At 47.1% G+C, this 21,407-nt stretch overlaps 1 protein-coding gene across 2 annotated transcripts in view; it reads right to left on the minus strand.

The window, feature by feature from the left end:
- The window catches only part of LOC126249803 (uncharacterized), a 619,524-nt gene that overhangs the window by 180,262 nt on the left and 417,855 nt on the right, over window positions 1-21,407 (minus strand). The window lies entirely within an intron of this gene.

Below are 21,407 nucleotides of genomic sequence, written 5' to 3' on the forward strand. Positions count from 1 at the left end.
AGCAAGCTGTAGGTGTCGCCACCGGCGCCAACCTTCTGTGAATGCTCTGAAAAGTTAATCATTTGCATATCACAGCATCTTCTTCCTGTCGGTTAAATTTCACGTCTGTAGCACGTCATCTTCGTGGTGGAGCAATTTTAATGGCCAGTAGTGGAGTATTGAGTGATTGTGACAGACGGTTACTGAAAAGGATTGCAACGAAAAATGAGAAGACGACAGCTGCAAAAGTCACTGTAGAACTGAATGTCGCACTCGCGAACCCTGTCAGCATCAGAACACCACGATGGAAGCTCCGTAAGCTGGGAACTGAACGGCGAGCTTGAATTCAAAGAACTGTTGTGTAGATACCCGTAACAGGAAAACGTTGTACGAAAGCCATAAAATCTGCATTATTGATCAGTGGAATAAAGTCATGTCGTCGGATGAGTCTTGTTTCACATTGTTTCCAACTTGTGGCCGAGTTTACGTCTTGCGTACGCCGTCCTGACCCTACGATGCGGACTGCTTGCTGCCAAGAGTGAAAAGTAGCGCAGATCGATGATGATTTGGGCAACCATATCATGGTATTCCATGGTTCCCCTTGGTACTCTGCAAGGTCATATTACTGCCTAGGGTTATTTGGCCATTGTGGCTGATCAGGTATATCCAGTGGTCTACTTGTTGCTACCTACCTCCATAGTCGTTACCACAACTTGCCACCATTTTGCAGGAACAGTGGTATACGATTCCCTTGAAAACCATACAGGACCTATATTTATCCACTACGAGACGACTGGAAGCTTCTTGGGATGCCAACGGGTTTCATACAACGTATTAGGCATGGTAACGTATTTTTGGTGTTCCCACATTTTTGTTCACCTCCTGCTTCCGTCTCTGTTTCATTCCACAGTACACTCTACTGCGCAGTGAAAGGCTGATTCTCGAACTGAGACCTACGTAGATAGCTCTGCAGTTTAGGTTTTCATGGCCGGTGTTTATTTCAGTTAGTACTTTCGGGCTGAGAGCCGTGATTGATACATAAATCTACTCCCTAACGTTTCATCTCCGACTGTGGGAGACATCATCGGTGGTAAAACTACTGCAGCAAGGGCTCGCGTGCCCCCCGAATTTATACAGTACCGTTTGTGGAAACTGCAGCACCAAGAGGGAAACGCATAAATTTAATTTATTTAATAGCACAGGTTAGATACATGACAAGTAACCAATGATGACCTTTTCAAATCTGTACATGTCCTTTGAGCCCCACTATTCAGTGTGTCGTGTGGCTACCACGCGCCGAAATTAGAGCTGCTATACGCCGTTTCATTGAATCAATAAAATTCTGAATACGTTCCTGAGCGATTTCCCTCCACGCATTTTGCATCCGAGTCCACAAATCCGTGACACCAGTTACTGGAGGACCGTGACGCACCAGGTGCCGACCAACCATATCCCAGACACGTTCGATGGGCGACATGTCTGGCGAATGCGCACGCCAGGAAAGCAATGGTATCCGTCGTTCTTTGAAGAAGGCCTGTACATTCCTCGCAATATATGGCCGGGCATTGTCCTGCTGAAAAGTGGCCTGTGGAGGTGCCTTAAGCAGGGGGAGTACTTCAGGTTCCACAACATCCGTTAGGTACCGGTTGCTGTTCAAAGTGCCCGGAATACGTACGAAGCGAAATCGGTTGTTGTAACCAATGACGCCCCAAACCATCACACCTGGTGTTTGTCCGCTATGCCGCTCCACAATGCAGCCCTCCAGGTTCCGCTCATCGCGGTACTGCCGGACACTTATGCGGCCATCACTGTAGGACACGTTGAAGCGGGGTTCATCTGAAAAGATTACATGTTGTCACTCAGCACCCCAGTGACTGTGTTCACGTGGCCATTGAAACTGGAGGAGCTTGTGGTTTCTGGATAATGGAAGCCTACGTAATGGCACGCGTACACCCAGTCCAACCTGCAGCAGACGGCGACGAACCGTCGATGCAGACAAGTTCACACCTGTTACAGTGCTCCAGCGACGAGCCAACACTGCAGATGACGCTGTACGGTCCGTAATGGCCATGCGGACAAGATGACGGTCATCCTGTGCTGTGATCGTGTTCCGTGGTCCATTTCCTGCTCGTGGCTGCGTACGACCTTCCTCTATCCACTGCTTCCACACACGCATCACTGTCGTAGCAGCATGCCCTGTGCGAGCCGAAATGTCACGGCACGACAACCCCGTTTCCTGGAGACCGCGCATTCTGCCCCGTTCGAAGTCGCTCACATGCCGATATGGCTCCCTTTGACGTCGACGAAGCGTGCTGGCACCCACTGTATTGTTTCCACCTTGTGTGACAGCTCTGCACCGACTACACTAGGCGCAACACCGACCCTGTCGGACAGACACGAGATGGCTCTGCTCGGCCTGCGTGTACCCCATCTTGCTGCAAAACGTATCACGTGTTGCTTGCACACCCGTAGCCACTTCCACCAAGTGTGGCGCTATTCAGATAATTCCTTCTTGGTGTTGCGCTTTTCACAAACGGCAGTGTAGTCACATAGAGGGCACCACCATTCGTCACACGATGCCGTCTGTGTGATTATTAATCTGGGTGGCGCCATTCTTCTCGTTTAAAGGTATTCGATCGTCATTCTGTTGGCGAAAAATCGACACCCATATTTTACCTAACTTTACACCTGCTTCAATTTTGTTAAAATTATTATGATGTTTAGGCTCATGGGCCCTCTATACATGAGCTCATAATAATGCGTTGTCTTTGCTTCAACGCTTCCCCCAGTGCATGTCCCCGTATTAGTGTATATTTTAACTCCCATCATCTCTATTTACTGTGTTTTTTATGTCCCCCTTTTTGTGTAGGAGTCCCCCTTTCTGTATTTTTGTAAAGCCATTTGGCTGAAGAGCGGTGGATCGTGCTGCTGCCAACCCTCCCCTGCCCCAAGTGCGGCCGGGGAATGACATTACAATAAAGAAAAAGAGGAAAAACGCAAACGTTCGCCTCACTGAATTTTGTTTATTAATTTCCATGTCGGAAGAAATGCTCTGTTGCGGTCGATTTATCAGCATGTTCTAGGCTGGCGAAAGTTAATACTTCTTGTTAGGTGTCAGTGTTTATCTGCCCACAATCACATGGAATTTTGTATATGTCGCTAGTGGATACAGTAAATCTTTTGCCGTTGTTAAGTATTGTTTAACGTCCTTGAGGACCTGAAGATCGCTGCAACCCCAATACTAAATTCACGATTCGATTCGTTCAAATGGTTCTGAGCACTATGGGACCTAACTTCTAAGGTCATCAGTCCCCTAGAACTTAGAACTACTTAAACCTAACTAACCTAAGGACATCATACACATCCATGCCCGAGGCAGGATTCGAACCTGTGACCGTAGCGGTCGCGCGGTTCCAGACTGTAGCACCTAGAACCGCTCGGCCACCCCTGCCGGCTGATTCGATTCGTAATAATCTTGTTAATAAATAGTACGAAAACTTCACGAATTGACGGCCGTTGTCGCTCATCAGTCCCAACTTCCTACCATCTTGGATATAGTGTTCGATTCATCTCCCTACTAGAGTAAACTTTTTTCAGCTTATCTTGTAAAGAAACCGACTCGCAAGTTTTATCGGTCGTATTACCAAGGTTTAATGATACCTCTTTTTAGCCTTGGGTCATGATTGGATTCCTTATCGATCAGCGCGTGTAGCTTTCCTGTGCACCTTATGGTCCAGAGTCACGAGTTTGATCACAGATACTTACAGAAAATGAAGTTGCCTATTGCTGTTCTCCATCGTAAACTGAATTTTTGGGTTGACACTATTGACATTCAACTTATTTTCACGGTGTCTACAAAAATATCATCCACATGGATGTACCACTAAGCTGGTCTTTTATTGACTGCCTGCATCGCCGTCCTTCGAAAATCTCCATAAACAAACTGGCAACACCTTGTGTAACAAGTGGACCATCAGATCTGTTACGGATTTTCATGAGTCTTAGGTATGTTGTAGAGGGACGTGCCCTGAGTACCTGGTTAGTGACTTATCGTAAGATGGCTCCTAGATTTCAAGGCGTACTACCTATACCTGTAATATTTAATTACGTTCCGACCACGCGAGCGTAGCGCCACAGGTAAGGTTCACGGCTTCCACGTTGGCGGTACGGTTTCACATCCTACACTGATTCTTTTTTCAGTTTCATCATACAGAATATTATTAAATAGTATATATCATGCAAAATTATTCAAAAAGTCGCATCCGTCATAGTATTACATTGATCATACAATGTAAACTTTCACGGCCGGTATTGTCTTCACGTAAAACTTCCGGGCTGATAGGCCGTGGTCGAAGTATAAAACTGTCTCGTAACGTTTCGTCTCCGACTGCGGGAGACATCTTCGGAGGTAAAGCGGCGAACTGCGAAGAGGACTCGAGGTGGCGCTGATTATATAGGCAGTACAGAGGGCGCCACTGTCGATCACGTGGCGTCGGCTATGAGATTGTCTCTGGTAATGCCAACATTCTCGATTGAAAGTAATCGATCGTCACGGTTGCGGTGCAACGCTGACATCCAAATTTTATCCAGTTTAACACCTTCGTCTTTCCTGTTAAAATTATTACGATGTTTATCAATCTCGATAGCCTCTCTATACAAGCGTGCATAATAATACGAGGTTTTTGATATGACCGGACGGAACGTTGGGCCATAAGGTGTATAGAAAGCCCACACATACTGATCGTTATCTACACAAAGATTCAAACCACCACCCTAGACAAAAAAGAGGTGTAATGAAAACATTGGTAGACAGGGCGCACAAACTTTGTGAACCTGTTTATTTAAAAGATGAGATTGAACATCTACGGTCAGCTTTCGTGAATAATGGCTTTTCTAGCAAGGATATACACTCCTGGAAATTGAAATAAGAACACCGTGAATTCATTGTCCCAGGAAGGGGAAACATTATTGACACATTCCTGGGGTCAGATACATCACATGATCACACTGACAGAACCACAGGCACATAGACACAGGCAACAGAGCATTCACAATGTCGGCACTAGTACAGTGTATATCCACCTTTCGCAGCAATGCAGGCTGCTATTCTCCCATGGACACGATCGTAGAGATGCTGGATGTAGTCCTGTGGAACGGCTTGCCATGCCATTTCCACCTGGCGCCTCAGTTGGACCAGCGTTCGTGCTGGACGTGCAGACCGCGTGAGACGACGCTTCATCCAGTCCCAAACATGCTCAATGGGGGACAGATCCGGAGATCTTGCTGGCCAGGGTAGTTGACTTACACCTTCTAGAGCACGTTGGGTAGCACGGGATACATGCGGACGTGCATTGTCCTGTTGGAACAGCAAGTTCCCTTGCCGGTCTAGGAATGGTAGAACGATGGGTTCGATGACGGTTTGGATGTACCGTGCACTATTCAGTGTCCCCTCGACGATCACCAGTGGTGTACGGCCAGTGTAGGAGATCGCTCCCCACACCATGATGCCGGGTGTTGGCCCTGTGTGCCTCGGTCGTATGCAGTCCTGATTGTGGCGCTCACCTGCACGGCGCCAAACACGCATACGACCATCATTGGCACCAAGGCAGAAGCGACTCTCATCGCTGAAGACGACACGTCTCCATTCGTCCCTCCATTCACGCCTGTCGCGACACCACTGGAGGCGGGCTGCACGATGTTGGGGCGTGAGCGGAAGACGGCCTAACGGTGTGCGGGACCGTAGCCCAGCTTCATGGAGACGGTTGCGAATGGTCCTCGCCGATACCCCAGGAGCAACAGTGTCCCTAATTTGCTGGGAAGTGGCGGTGCGGTCCCCTACGGCACTGCGTAGGATCCTACGGTCTGGGCGTGCATCCGTGCGTCGCTGCGGCCCGGTCCCAGGTCGACGGGCACGTGCACCTTCCGCCGACCACTGGCGACAACATCGATGTACTGTGGAGACCTCACGCCCAACGTGTTGAGCAATTCGGCGGTACGTCCACCCGGCCTCCCGCATGCCCACTATACGCCCTCGCTCAAAGTCCGTCAACTGCACATACGGTTCACGTCCACGCTGTCGCGGCATGCTACCAGTGTTAAAGACTGCGATGGAGCTCCGTATGCCACGGCAAACTGGCTGACACTGACGGCGGCGGTGCACAAATGCTGCGCAGCTAGCGCCATTCGACGGCCAACACCGCGGTTCCTGGTGTGTCCGCTGTGCCGTGCGTGTGATCATTGCTTGTACAGCCCTGTCGCAGTGTCCGGAGCAAGTATGGTGGGTCTGACACACCGGTGTCAATGTGTTCTTTTTTCCATTTCCAGGAGTGTAGATCGAGCACTTCGCTCTAGGCAGAGAATCAGGAGTAACGACGAACAACAGTCGTCCATGGGCAAAGTTTTTCTTCCGTTCATTAGCAAGGTCACAGATCGCATTGGGAAAGTTTTAGGCAAGTATGGAGTGGAAACTATTTTCAGACCTACTAGGAAAATAAAAGAATTTTTAAGGTCGGCAAAAGATGCACGGCACCCTTTGGCTACACCGGGGGTATATAAAATTCCTTGTAGTTGTGGACAGGTTTACATCGGTACTACAAAGAGAAGTGTGAACACCCTTCTTGTCGAACATAAGAGGAATTGCCGCCTAGGTCACACGGATAAATCGGCCGTAGCGGAACATGTTTACCAGGAAGGTGATCATGAAATAAAATTCAGCGAGACGAGCGTCATATCAAAAACCTCGTATTATTATGCACGCTTGTATAGAGAGGCTATCGAGATTGATAAACATCGTAATAATTTTAACAGGAAAGACGAAGGTGTTAAACTGGATAAAATTTGGATGTCAGCGTTGCACCGCAACCGTGACGATCGATTACTTTCAATCGAGAATGTTGGCATTACCAGAGACAATCTCATAGCCGACGCCACGTGATCGACAGTGGCGCCCTCTGTACTGCCTATATAATCAGCGCCTCCTCGAGTCCTCTTCGCAGTTCGCCGCTTTTCCTCCGAAGATGTCTCCCGCAGTCGGAGACGAAACGTTACGAGACAGTTTTATACTTCGACCACGGCCTATCAGCCCGAAAGTTTTACGTGAAGATAGTATTACATTAATAAATCAATCATTACAGCACACTTTCTTTAAATGTGTATTCTATTTGTGTTCGTAGTTTAAATTCGAAATATTTGGACAGCCGCGAAGAGTTCGTAACGATAGACGAAGCAGTAGAAGCTGTATCAGGACTCCAGATACAGACGAAAGTACTCGTTCCTAATTTTGACCTCGATTGTCTAATTATTACCGATTAAACTTGCTGCCAGTCCTAATCGATCCCTTGTGGAACAAGGAGCGTCAACCGTTCTCATGCAGAAAAAGGATCTGAAGAAGGTTAGTCATTCGTTCACAGCACAGCATAACTGCGCCAGGAAAGATATTTCTTTACGTTTTCTTATACAGTATATACAACAAGCGTTCAGGAAAGTTGATCGGATTCTTCAAAAAGGAGTTGGCGAACTGACTCACAGACAGAAAAATTTAATTGCGACCTGCACGACAATAGGGAATTTCACGGAAGTGCTGTGCGAAGAGATTTTAAAATCTGTCTTTCCTCCGTGTGTGGGACAAGTAAAGTTTCTTCCCATTATTGATTCGTGGGGAGGGCAGACTAATCATAATCTTTACGATTAAGTATTTGAAGATAAAAGGAAAGCACTTGCACCTGCACTGTAAAAATCATCCCAACCACATGTACTCCACTTTTTCAACCCTGTGATGTTTATTTTTACAGGCAGGCTACAATTTTCATGAAAAAAATTCAAAATACTCCAAACTTGATTGAGACTAATAGAAAGCGCGTCGAGGGAAGATTCCATAAAAATACATTATTTGATTCTGCATCAATTTAGTTCTAGCTTTCACAGAAATGGTCAAATACACGCGGTTAGCATTGACGTTGATTGAAGGAGGACACTCTTTTTGAATTTAAACGAACTGTTTTTTCCGATATCGCTTCTGAAAAATCCGTGTGCTCACATGGCAGTAGCTTTAATTAAATGTGCGTGCTGCTCTACGAACTTGTGTTTCGGTTCCTCCTACGACAAATACTATCCGGACTTCTGTTGTAGCATAGCAAGCGATGCCAGTGATTGCGGGTAAGACGATTCCCTAATCTCTTCTGCAACAAACGTAATACACATTTGAAGAAAGTTTGCTGTAATGATTTATTTATTAATGAAATTAATACATCGGAAAGGGCTATTTTTGAATAATATCGCGTCAAATATAATATTCACTGATATTTTGAACGATGAAATTGGGGGGAAAAAAGCGGACGGAGCAGGATTTGAAGTCGTATCGCCAGCGTGGTAGCCCCACGGCTGGGCTTACTACGAGGGTCGTTCAATGAGTAATGCCCCACATTTTTTTCTCAGAACTTATTTATTGTTAACAGTCAGAGTTTGGTGACAATATACATCGATATCTCTCGTCCTTTTTTTCTACTTAGTCTCCATCACGTTCTGTGGCCGCACGCCAACGTTGTGGAAGAGCATGTATTCCCTGCTGCTAAAAGCTCTTGTCCTATAGGCGTAGCCATGTTTTCACTACATTACTGACACTCTCCTCATATTCAAGAGAGAAGAGAATCTTTAAGCGGCCCAAAGAGATGGAAGTCCGAGGGTGCCAGGTCTGGACTGTAGGATGGATGAGGCAATGATGTCCAACCCAATTTGGCAATGTGTTCCCCGGTTCTCAGACTTGTGTGTGGGCGTGCATTATCGTGTTGGAGCGAGATTTCTGCTGGATTCTTTTCCGATCGAACACGTCGGAAACGGTTCTGGAGTTTATTCAGACTCTTCACGTGTGTCCCTGAATTGATGGTCGACCCCCTTGGCATCACATCCACGAGAATGACGCCATCACAAACCCAGAATACATTATGGGAGTGACAGTGATCAATGTGTTACAAATATTTACTATTAAAAACAGTCTTGATCACAATTTATTTATGGTGACCGGTTTCGGCCACTACAGTGGTCTTCTTCAGACCAATGAGTAAGAACCTCCTCCTGCTGGAGAATCACTACTACCCTAGTTTTCAAACTGTTGCATCCTTCAGCCCCCGTTCACTAGATGTACATCTAGCGGTTACAGATGTCAAGGATTACAATTTATTAATAACTGTAGTACAAAGTAATATCTCCAGTTACAGTTACATTTTCAGCAGGTACACCAAGTCCTTTCATCCATACATGTATTTTTTCATCATTACTAACTTTTCTACAGGAGCAGGTATACAATGTAAAAGGCATATTACTATAAACATAACTAGGCCTACTTCGGGTCTTCGGATCTATTCCACAATGCCAAGTCTTGTAGGCGATAACATCTCGGTCGGCGAAAGATTCAAGTCCCGGAAGGGAGCTTTTGTTCGTTGTGAGAACGCCTCACTTCCTGGACTTGAATCTTTCGCCGATCGAGATGTCATGGCTTACAAGACTTGGCATTGTGGAATCGACCCGAAGACTCAAAGAAGACCTAGTTATGTTTATAGTAATATGCCTTTTACACTGTATACCCGCTCCTGTAGAAAAGTTAGTAATGATGAAAGCATAAAGAGGTTCTTACTCATTGGTCTGAAAATGACCACAGTAGTGGCCGAAACCGGTCACCATAATAAATAAATTGTGATCGAGACTGTTTTTAATAGTAAACAATCCCAGAAGACTGTCACCATGACTTTTCCGGCAGAGGGGGTTGTCTTGAACTTCTTCTTTTGTGTTGAATGAGGATGATGCCACTACATGGACTACCTCTTTGTTTCCGACGCAAAGTGGTGCACCCAGCGTTCGTCCCCCGTAACGATCCGTGACAGAAAGGCGTCTACGTCGATCTCAAAACGCTCCAACAATTCAGATGAAATGGCCTTTCTTTGAATCTTTTGGTCCGCTGTGAGCATTCATGGAACCCATCTTCGAATATCTGAGAGTCTCGATCATTGCAGACGCACTTACAATGCTCATCGGCCCCCCCCAGGGGGTCCACAACTCTTTTGTGGATACGTGTGTAGCGAGCACGGGACCCCGAGCTAATGTGGCCCTCCTTCCTTTCCGGGCTGCATACCTTCCTTTTCTACATCCTTCCCTATCCCCCATCTTCGGCCCCCCTCCCCTCACCTCTGGCCCTTTCCTTCCCTTTCTCCCCCTCTGGGAGTATGGTTTGTGCCTACGTCCAGAGACGGACGCTCGTAAATGTAACGCATTCTTCGCCTCCTCTGCTTGTATGTCTTCATCCTTCCTTTGTCCTTCTCTTTTCCTTACCTCTTCTCTTTACCCTTTTCTCCGCTGCGGCGTTTGAGACCTCTCTTCTTTCCTTTCCCTTTCTTTGTTTTCCCCTTTCTCTTTCTTCCTCCCTGTGCGTGTCTGAAGGCCGACCCACGCATTTTCGTGCGTAGCCGGTGACGGGGTAACACGTAATTCCCCGCTCCGGGTAGACAGGTAGGACATGTACGTACCCCCTGGTAACGGCCAGGCCCAGGGAGGGGTGATTACCCGAGCTGATACCTTCCGAAAGTGCCGATTGGTCCCTCCGTACGTTTGTCGGGAGGTGTGACCTGAGGTGTGAACAATCACCTAAGGCGGGAGTGCCCTCAGAGAGGGCCCCAACAAGGGAGGAGCGCGCCATCGGAGACGCCGGTAATCATGGGGGATTCTTCCGCAATGGTCTCCTCACCTTCCACTATGTCTGCTCACAAGTGTAAGTTCACTGAGTCTCAGCCACAGACAGTTCTTCCATCGTTGCCACAGTTCCGTGTTGTTTCTCGGTCTGAAGGTCACGACTTCTCCACGGTCAACCCTTTCATTATTCAGAAAGGTGTCGACGCAATTGCAGGTCCTGTAAAGTCTTGTTCCAGATTACGGAATGGCACCTTGTTGTTAGAAACAGTCAGTGCCCTCCAGGCACAAACATTGCTGCGTACTTCACTTCTCCACACCTTCCCTGACCGGGTGGAACCGCACCGTACTTTAAATTCCTCGCGTGGAGTCGTTTATACACGCTCCCTCGATGGATTGTCTGACGACGAAATTCAGCACTACCTGTCTGACCAGGGCGTAACGGCTGTTCATAGAGTTATGAAAAGGGTTGACACGAACATCATTCCAACCCGCACTGTCTTCAACTTCCATCCAAAATGAAAGCAGGCTATGAGATAATTACCGTTCGCCCTTACATCCCAAAAAGAGCATACTCGTGAAGATTTTTTACGTACCCCAACTTCACAACCATCGGTTCCTCCTTCATCTAAACATCATATTTCCAAGAAGGCTAATAAGAAACCCAGTTCATCTCCTTCTCCGCCAAGGCGTGTCTCATCTACAGCACCACCTGGCGGAAATCGCCCTCGGCCGTCTTCTGTGTCGCCAAGGCGCACTGCTGGCGGCCGATCAACCGGCCGATTGCTGGTGGCAGGAGCTGCTCCTGAACAACCTATGGATCAGGATCTTCTGCCTTCGGCTGAATGCCATTCCATGCTGTCGGATGCAAGCTCTGAGCAGTTGTTGAGTTGACAGCAACCTTGGTCACATTCCTCCATTTTCTGTTCACCCTATGTCCATTATCCACTGGAATATCCGCGGTATTCGAGCCAATCGGGATGAATTGTCGATCCTCTTACGATCCTACTCGCCGATCATCTTCTGTCTTCAGGAAACAAAGCTGCGTCCCCATGACGCTTTGTTCTCCCCCATTTTCAGTCCGTCCGATTTGATCTCCCCCCTGTTGAAGGCACTCCAGCCCATGGAGGACTCATGATTCTTCTCCATGATACTCTCCATTATCACCCAATCCACTCAAACACTTCCTTCCAAGCTGTCGCTGTCCGTCTTTCCCTTTCTGGATATACCTTTTCTCTTTGTACTGTATACATTCCATCGTACGCACCAATGGCACAAGCTGATCTCCTTCATCTTCTTGGTCAGCTTCCACCCCCCTATTTGCTGGTTGGGGACTTCAATGCCCACCACCCGCTTTGGGGATCTCCACATCCTTGTCCACGTGGCTCACTATTGCTAGACGTCTTCCACCAAGCGGATCTAGTTTGCTTCAACACTGGGGTCCCTACATTTTTGTCTGCCTCCACGACAAATTTCTCTCATTTGGACCTTTCGGTCGGCAGTGTTCCGTTAGCTCGGCGCTTCGAATGGTTCGCCCTTGATGATACACACTCGAATGATCACTTTCCATGTGTCCTTAGACTGCAGCCTCAACTGCCCTATATACGGCCGCGACGCTGGAAGTTTGCCCAAGCCGATTGGACACTTTTTTCGTCTCTAGCGACATTCGATGACCGTCACTTTCCTAGCGTCGACGATGAGGTCATACATATTACCGACGTTATTCTTACAGCTGCGGAACGTTCAATACCACGCACCTCCGAATTGCCCCGGCGCCCACCATTTCTTTGGTGGAACGAGGCATGCCGTGACGCAATACATGAGCGGCGACGTGCTCTTCGCGTTTTCCGCCACCATCATACTTTGGCCAACTGTATCCGCTATAAGCAGTTCGGTGCGCGATGCCGTCGCGTCATCCGCGATAGCAAGAAGGCAAGCTGGAAATTCTTTATTAGCTCATTTAACACCTTCACTCCCTCCTCGGAAGTTTGGAGTCGGATTCGACGGTTCTCAGGCGCCCCTAGTTTCTCTCCGGTCTCTGGGCTCACTGTCGCGCGTGATACGTTAGTGGACCCCGTCGCAATTTCTAACTCATTGGGTAAACACTTTGCTGAGATTTCGAGCTCTTCAAATTACCCGCCAGCGTTTCTCCCGAAGAAACGTGCAGCGGAAGTGCAACTTCTTGCTTTCTTCTCTCAAAATCGCGAAAGCTATAATACTGTTTTCTCCATGCGGGAACTCCAACATGCACTCTATTGTTCTCGCTCCTCCGCCCCAGGACCGGATGGTATCCACATCCAAATGTTGCTACATTTATCAACCCATAGTCTGCGTTACCTCCTTCGCATTTATAATCGAATTTGGACCGACAGTACTTTTCCCAGACGATGGCGGGAAACTATCGTCGTTCCTGTTCCGAAACCTGGAAAGGACAGACATCTCCCCTCTAGCTATCGCCCCATTTCTCCCAAGAGTAGTGTATGTAAGGTTTTGGAGCGTATGGTGAATTGCCGTTTAGCTTGGTGGCTGGAGTCCCGTAGTCTTTTAACACCTGCCCAATGCGGTTTCCGAAAGCATCGTTCTGCAGTTGACCATCTTGTTTCTCTCTCCACTTATATTATGAACAATTTTCTCCGGAAACGCCAAACAGTAGCAATATTTTTTGATCTGGAGAGAGCATACGATACCTGTTGGAGGACAGGCATCCTCCGCACACTGTTCTCTTGGGGCTTTCGAGGTCGGCTGCCCCTTTCTCTTCGCGAATTTATGGCAGAGGGCACATTTAGAGTGCGGGTGAACACTACTCTCTCCCGTACTTTCTCCCAAGAAAACGGGGTGCCCCAGGGCTCCGTGCTAAGTGTTGTACTGTTTATTGCCATAAATCCAATTACGGATCGTCTCCTTCCTGATGTCTCGGGCTCCCTCTTTGTGGACGATTTTGCGATCTACTACAGCTCTCAAGGACCAGCCTCCTTGAACGACGTCTTCAAGGATGTCTCGATCGCCTCTATTCTTGGAGCACCGAAACCGGCTTCCGTTTTTCTCCCAGTAAGACCGTTTGTGTTAATTTTTGGCGACGTAAGGAGTTTCTTCCACCCTCCTTACATCTAGGACCTGTCAACCTTCCATTTTCGGACGTAGCTAAATTCTTGGGTCTTATGCTTGACAGAAAACTGTGCTGGTCCTCCCACGTTTCCTATCTTTCGGCTCGCTGTCTGCGATCGCTCAACACCCTCCGTGTCCTGAATGGTACCTCGTGGGGAGCGGACCGAGTGGTCCTTCTCCGCCTCTATCGCGCCTTAGTGCGCTCGAAATGGACTATGGAAGCATAGTTTACTCCTCTGCTCGGCCGTCTATTCTTCGTCGTCTCGACTCTATCCACCACCGTGGATTACGTTTAGTGTCTGGAGCTTTTTACACCAGCCCTGTGGAAAGCCTTTATGCTGAGACTGCTGAACCTCCGCTGTCCAATCGGCGAGCAGTCCTTCTGAGTCGTTATGCTAGCCATCTGTCTTCCATGCCTACTAATCGAGCCCATGACATTTTTTTCGACGCCTCCTTTGATGTAGGGTATGCAGGTCGCCCCTCCTCCCTACTACCACCGGGAGTCCACTTCCGTCAACTGCTCCATTCTCTTTCCTTCCGCTTGCCTAAAACCTTCTTGACAACTTGGTGTACAGCACCGCCTTGGCTCCGTCCCCGGATCTGCCTGCTCCGTGACCTCTGTCAATTTCCCAAGGATGGTACCCCTTCACTTGTTTATCGTCGGGCATTTGCTGCTCTATGTGCACAAATGAAGGAAGCCACATTTATTTACACTGATGGCTCGAAAACATCGTTAGGTATAGGGAGTGCCTATATTGTTGGCGACACCCCAAATCAATTTCGCCTTCCCGACCAGTGTTCGGTTTATACTGCGGAGCTTTACGCTGTTCTCCAGGCTGTCCACTACATCCGCCGCCATCAGCGGATACAGTATGTTATCTGCTCAGATGCTCTCAGCTCTCTCCTCAGTCTCCAAGCTCTTTACCCTGTGCACCCTCTGGTCCACCGGATTCAGGACTGTCTGCGCTTGCTCCGCCTGGGGGGCGTCTCGGTGGCGTTCCTCTGGCTCCCGGGACACGTTGGTATCTGTGGAAATGAAGCGGCCGATATTGCGGCCAAGGCTGCAGTCTCTCTTCTTCGGCCAGCTATTCAATCGATTCCCTTCGCCGATCTACGGAGCGTTTTATGCCGTCGTGTTGTTCTTTTATGGCACGCACATTTGTCAATACTTCCCCATAATAAATTGCGGGACGTGAAAGCTCTTCCTTGTGCTTGGACCTCTTCCTCCCGAACGCGTTGTCGGGAGGAGGTAATTTTAACTAGACTCCGGATAGGGCACTCTTTTCAGCCATCGACATCTTTTAAGCGGCGATCCTCCCCCACTCTGTCCCCACTGCTCTCAGCTGTGGACGGTAAGACACCTTTTAATTGAGTGCCCCTATTTTACTCCGTTACGCGCCCGCCTACAGCTGTCGCCTTATACATCGTCAATTTTAGCGGATGACACGCGCTCGGCCGATCGCGTTCTCGAGTTTATTAGTGCCAGTGAAATGACGTCAGTCATTTGAAGTTTTTTTTTTGGGGACAACCAACCTCTTTCTGTAGTGGATTTTTAAGCCTTCCTTCTGCTTTTAGTTTCTCCAATTTTTTGAGTTTCGTTCCCATTGCTGCTAGTTTCCATTTTCGGTTTTTACTGTTTCCTAAGTCACGGACCGGGCGCTAATGACCATAGCAGTTTTGCGCCCTAAAACAAAAAAAAAAAATGCTCATCGGCAACTGTAGAACCAATCGTCGACTTGTCGGCACGAATAATGGCATCCGCACGATTCAGCAAGTTTGGAGCAGTGGCTGTGACAGGACGTCCCGAGCGTGGCTGATCACGGAGCTCTGTTTCTGCATTTCCTGAGGCTGTAACTTTCCTTACTCATCACCCAACTGTACTGCTATCAACTGCAGCATCGCCATACACTGCACACAAACGTTTATGGATGTTCACCACGGTCTCTTTCTCTGTACACAAGAATTCAATAACAGTACGCTGCTTGTAACGTGAGTCGTATATAGATACCATTTTGACGCTGTACTACGGCTCTGCCGCAACGTCACTGGCGCACAGAACAAACATCAAATGTGAAGCACCAATAAGGAAGTTTGTCTATGTATATTAATGGCTTTTTTTTAAAAAAAATGTGGGGCATTACTTATCGAACGACCCTCGTACCTCAGAAGATGACTACAGTTAAGGATATAAAAGGTACGCATAAAATTTCAACATCGATTTTCTCGGAAATTAGACGATGTCGCATGAAAAGTCGCCAGCCTGATACTCAGGACGGGTCCCTTTACAACATACGTAAGATTCATCAACATCCATGATTAACGAATTTGATGGTCTTCTTATAAAAGAGCTGCCCGCTGGCACCATATTAATTTGCTCCAAAAATGCACTGCTGTACCGGCAACAGGTTGCAGTGATACAGTGTCTGAATAAAGCTACAATATCGATCTGAAAAATATGTCTTACATATAAAATACCTTCGTTCACAGGAGTCGTCATTAATAAGGACACAATATCAAAACTGACAGGAATACCATTTGAGCTTACGTTCATATCTCTTAGTTTTTCAATAAAATGCGATGAGTTGTTGATATAACTTGTAAGACGTCGTGGTCTCCTGACCTTCATTGCTTACATATTCCGCCCTCAGTCATATTTCGCACATAAAGACGCTTCATTTGAGCCCAAACTCGATAAGATAAAGTCAGTGTTGTATGAATTCATGTAAACGATACACAAATAAAAAGTGCGCACCGGGGTTGAGATACTCGAGGCTGGCGTACACACACACACATTCAAGACACGACGGCCACAAAAGCTTTTAGTTCAGGAGAGGCGGACCGCACGCCGAGAGGCTGGTCCCTTCAGAGGACGATCCAGCCTAGCTACGTCGTACGGCGACCGCCCATGGAGCGGACAGCGTTTGCCTGAGTGAAAGGAGAGAATGACCCCGGGTTCAGCTTAAAAGCAAATTCCGCTACATTGTGTGGGAGCACCCAGCCTACGCATTCTTTACAAACATAGCATGCAGTTTCAGAGGTTTTCACAGGGAGGCGGCAAACGCCAAACGCTGATGCTACAGATTTCCGGATTGGTCGCCTTAAACGGAACGTCATTCTCCCGTTTTAGAAGAGCAATGCTGATTGGCACACAATATTTCTGATGCCTTGAGCTGAAGGAGTAATGGAAGAGACCGAAAGATATACCCCTTCATGTCTGGCACGGAGAGGGACCGTTCCGTTGCTGCTCTTGGAGCGAGAACACGTAACGAGAGCGTGCGCGCTCATACGTGTACTCAAAGAGCGAGGAACAAGTCTCTCCTCAGTACTTCACTGGGAGAGGATCTCTGTCGAGAGCGAATCGGAGTGTGACTCTATATTAAGTCCTTGTGATTAAGCGTTGTTCACTGTGTTGGCCGCCACACTTATTGTGTGGTGTGAACGGACAGAGTTATAGTTAAACGCCTGCGAGCGAATTTTTGAGTGGCATCGCAGTGGACTGGTTATCTGACCGGTGTACCACGCCAATAGTTAGACTAGGGGCGAATAGGAGTCCTTGACTTCATCAAGGCGTAGCGAGAGTTTGATTTGCAAAGGTCAATCCAGATAGAACGAGAGTTGTCTTATTTGTCAGCAGCGAGCGGCGCAGGCAGCAGTCATGGCAGCTTACGGTATTGTGTGCTACAGCTCTTGGAGCCACATATTTCCTCCACAACAATAGACTTCACTGCATTTCACATGCGACAGCCTCGACCGTACCTAGCAACATTCTAACAGATAATTACTCAAGTTGAGTAGGCGTGGCTCTCAGCCATTCTGCCAAGTCAATAACAATCTTAAACTTTGTATAGAAATTTCATTAGCGAATCCTACCCTTAAGAGGTAACTTCACATTCCGAAAAGAACCTGGAAATAACTTGTTCAGTTCATAACTAAAAGTGCCATTGTGATTTCTCAGAATTTTTGCAAAATAAATAATAATTTTCGTTAGTTTCATGTTTTTCTGACACTAACTAGCACTACTCCAGTACCCAAGTATCCCACTAGTTACGTAAGAAATTTTGTGAATGTTTGTGTCATTTCCTTACAGCGGACGACTCCAGAAGATATTTATTGCTGAAAGTTTTTCAGGCATTTCTCTTTAGAACTTTAGGATCGTCTGTCTGACTTCTGCCGGCCGCGGTGGTCTAGCGGTTCTGGCGCTGCAGTCCAGAACCGCGGGACTGCTACGGTCGCAGGTTCGAATCCTGCCTCGGGCATGGGTGTGTGTGATGTCCTTAGGTTAGTTAGGTTTAAGTAATTCTAAGTTCTAGGGGACTTATGACCTAAGATGTTGAGTCCCATAGTGCTCAGAGCCAATTTTTTTGTCTGACTTCTGTAGTAGTGTGGGGGTGTAAATTGCATCTTGCAGGAGCCACAGGGTAAAGGGTACATCTCAGATTAATCCGTTGCGCAGAATGACAGAATAGCACCCACACGCTCACAAACTGTCAGTTCTACCAATGTATGGCTTCAGCAGTGAGACAAAATACACTGCTGGCCACCGTAAATGCAACACCCTGAAGGAAGCATCCGAATCAAGTGAAATTTACACCATGGGTTTGCAGCGATGAGATATGCAACTGATTAGAATTTCAGCGCAGACGCACATCACGCGCGCCTGTGGCGCCACCTCATAGCGCCATTTAAGGCTTGGCGATTTCGACGAGTGTACGTTCGGCACGTGTGTTTACCTTGTGGTTGTTTCACAAGACGATCAGTTATGCCTCGTAGACAACAGCGAACATCGTTTGATCAAGTATCCGAGTTCGACAGAGGAAGGATAGTGGCTTACTGAGATTGTGGATTATCATACAGAGAAATCGCTAGTCGTGTTGGACGAAACCAAACAACTGTAATGCGGATATGTGACCGTTGGATGCAGGAGGGTACGACGGACCGACGTGGTCGATCGCATTCACCTCGGTGCACCACTGCACGTGCTGATAGGCAAATTGTGCGCATGGCAGTGACGGATCGCTCAGTGACATCCTGAACCATAGCACAGCACATTGCGTCTGTAACGCATCATCCAGTGTCTGCGCGTACCATTCGACGCCGTTTACAGCAGAGTGGTCTGTCCGCAAGACGTCCATTGCTTCGTCTACCATTGACGCAGGACCACAGACGTCTCCGTCGCCAATGGTGTGATGACAGACGGATGTGGACGGCAGAATGGAATGACGTTGTCTTTACTGACGAGGCACGCTTCTGTCTGCAGCACCACGATGGTCGGATTCGAGTGTGGAGACACCGTGGAGAGAGGATGCTGGACAGCTGCATTATGCACCGCCACACTGGTCTTGCACCGGGTATTATGGTATGGGGCGGTATTGGATATTAATCTCGCACGCCTCTAGTACGCATTGCCGGTACTTTAAATAGCCGGCGCTACAAATCAGAGGTGCTGGAGCCAGTTGTCCTTCCTTACCTTCAGGGCTCGGCCACAGCCATATTTCAAAAGGATAATGCGCGACCACATGTGGCACGCAATGTCCAAAGGTTCTTCGTCAATAACCAGATTGAATTGCTTCCCTGGACGGCTCGCTCTCCGGATCTTTCGCCGATAGAAAACATGTCGTCCATGGTTGCTCAACGAGTGACCCAGATTACATCCCCAGCTGCCACACCAGATGATCTTTGGCAACGTGTGGAAGCTGCTTGGGCTGCTGTACCCCAGGAACACATCCAACGTCTCTTTGACTCAATGCCGAGACGTGTGGCAGCGGTGATCTCCAACAATGGCGGCTACTCTGGCTACTGATTCTGGCAGGAACCACATGTCACAGACGTCTGTAAACGTAATCATTTGATACTTGGTCAACATGTTATCTACAAAATAAATTTTGTTGTGCTACCTCTTGTCTTTCTTGGTGTTGCATTTACGGTGGCCAGCAGTGTACTTGGCCACCTCGTAGGGGGGAGGCCATATAGCACTCACAACAGGTCTCAGAGGATCTGTGAGGCGGCGGGCAAATAAATATAAATCTCTGCCGTCTGTAAGAGCCTGAAAACTATTTTTGCGTTCAGCCAGAAAGCGATGGAGAACATACTGATCATAAATACCAGTCTGCAAGTCCACATTACTCTTCGTACTCACTGAAAGAAAACGCTCCTACTTGCTATTTACTCAGCGGGATCAGGATCTATGTCTAAAAATAAAAGTTTTGAGCTTTAACTAATTGATATATTCAGTAAAAGTTCACACTCATAAACATAATGATATTCCTGATAATAATAATGTCCCTATCGGAAACAGCACTTTTAACAGTTCAGAGATGACCTCTACGGGAAGTTCCAAGTAAAATGATCTATCATCAAAGTTAACTGCTCGCCACAAAAGTGTACAATCTCACCACATGCCATGCGGTTTTGTCAACACTACGGGCACCACACAAACAGTTACTTCCGTGAAATCTAAGTGAGCCAGGATGGTGTGCAGTCCTCGTGAGTTCATTTCCTACGTTTACCGGAAACGCTTTTGGTAGGTGCCTAGCTCTGACGTCATCCGAAGCGCAACCTACGTCAGCTTTGACCCGGAGAAATTAATATCTCGGTGCGAAGCGTCGCTTCTCACTGCCTCACTGGCTGTTATTTATATATGAGCGCAGTGGACCGCCGATCGGAACGTCTGCTATCAACCGCTCTAGGCACAGGCAGCAGCATCTAAATGATCCCTAATAATTAATATCACTGTCATTTAATAGTTTACAATCTTCATGATTTTTATGTAATTAAAGTTTGTATTAGTTACTGAAAAAGTTCTAGCTTGAATGCGTGTAAACTTTGCCAGCTAGAATTTTTGAACGGACCTCTGAACTGCCTCTTTTAGATTCCTTGTAATGACTGTTATTTACAATAAAGTCTTGAAACTTGGTACAGTTGTATTATTTCGTCAATGTAATCAAGTACTGTAGTTAGAACTTTGTCACAAATACAAATGATACTTCATCTATTATGAATGAGGACGTTTCTGTTTCAAATTTGATTTTTTGTAAATAACTTGAAAGCTAATAGAGGTAGCTTAATGGAATCACATAGCTGACGTTTTTATATCAAACTGAGGCTGCATACGAATTTTCATCTTTCTAAGTCTAGTATTTAGTGCTTTTCTAATTTTCGTAGAAACGTTGATTTTGACCCAAATATTGGTACAACCAAGCTGAGACTTGTAAATTTTGGTTGTGATATACATTTGCACATTCTGGACAGTTTTTAGCTTCCTAGCTTCATTATTTAGCGCCACTTACTTTTTTTCTAAAAATAATATATTTAGCAAAACGTATTCATCTGCTCATTCTGAGAATTAACTATTTTAACATTAATATACTGAAGCATACGCTGATAAAGTTTGTAAAAGTTATTTTAATTTTTAATTTCATTCTTAAATTACGCCGCAATACTTTGTATGCTACATACAGACGCGTTATGATGACATTGGACTATTAGTAGTGATCTGGGGTAAGTCCCAGCACACTCGCTCACATCTGTATCTCTCACAATGATACAGCGCTTGCTTCACCACCGGATCTCTGGCTTGTGCACGTTTGGTAAGACATACAGTCTGGATGGGTAAGCTTTTGTCCTGTAGAGTTATTTCGTATCGTCAGAAG

This window comes from Schistocerca nitens, chromosome 3 (genome assembly GCF_023898315.1).
Source record: "Schistocerca nitens isolate TAMUIC-IGC-003100 chromosome 3, iqSchNite1.1, whole genome shotgun sequence".
In the NCBI taxonomy this organism is placed as follows: domain Eukaryota; kingdom Metazoa; phylum Arthropoda; class Insecta; order Orthoptera; family Acrididae; genus Schistocerca; species Schistocerca nitens.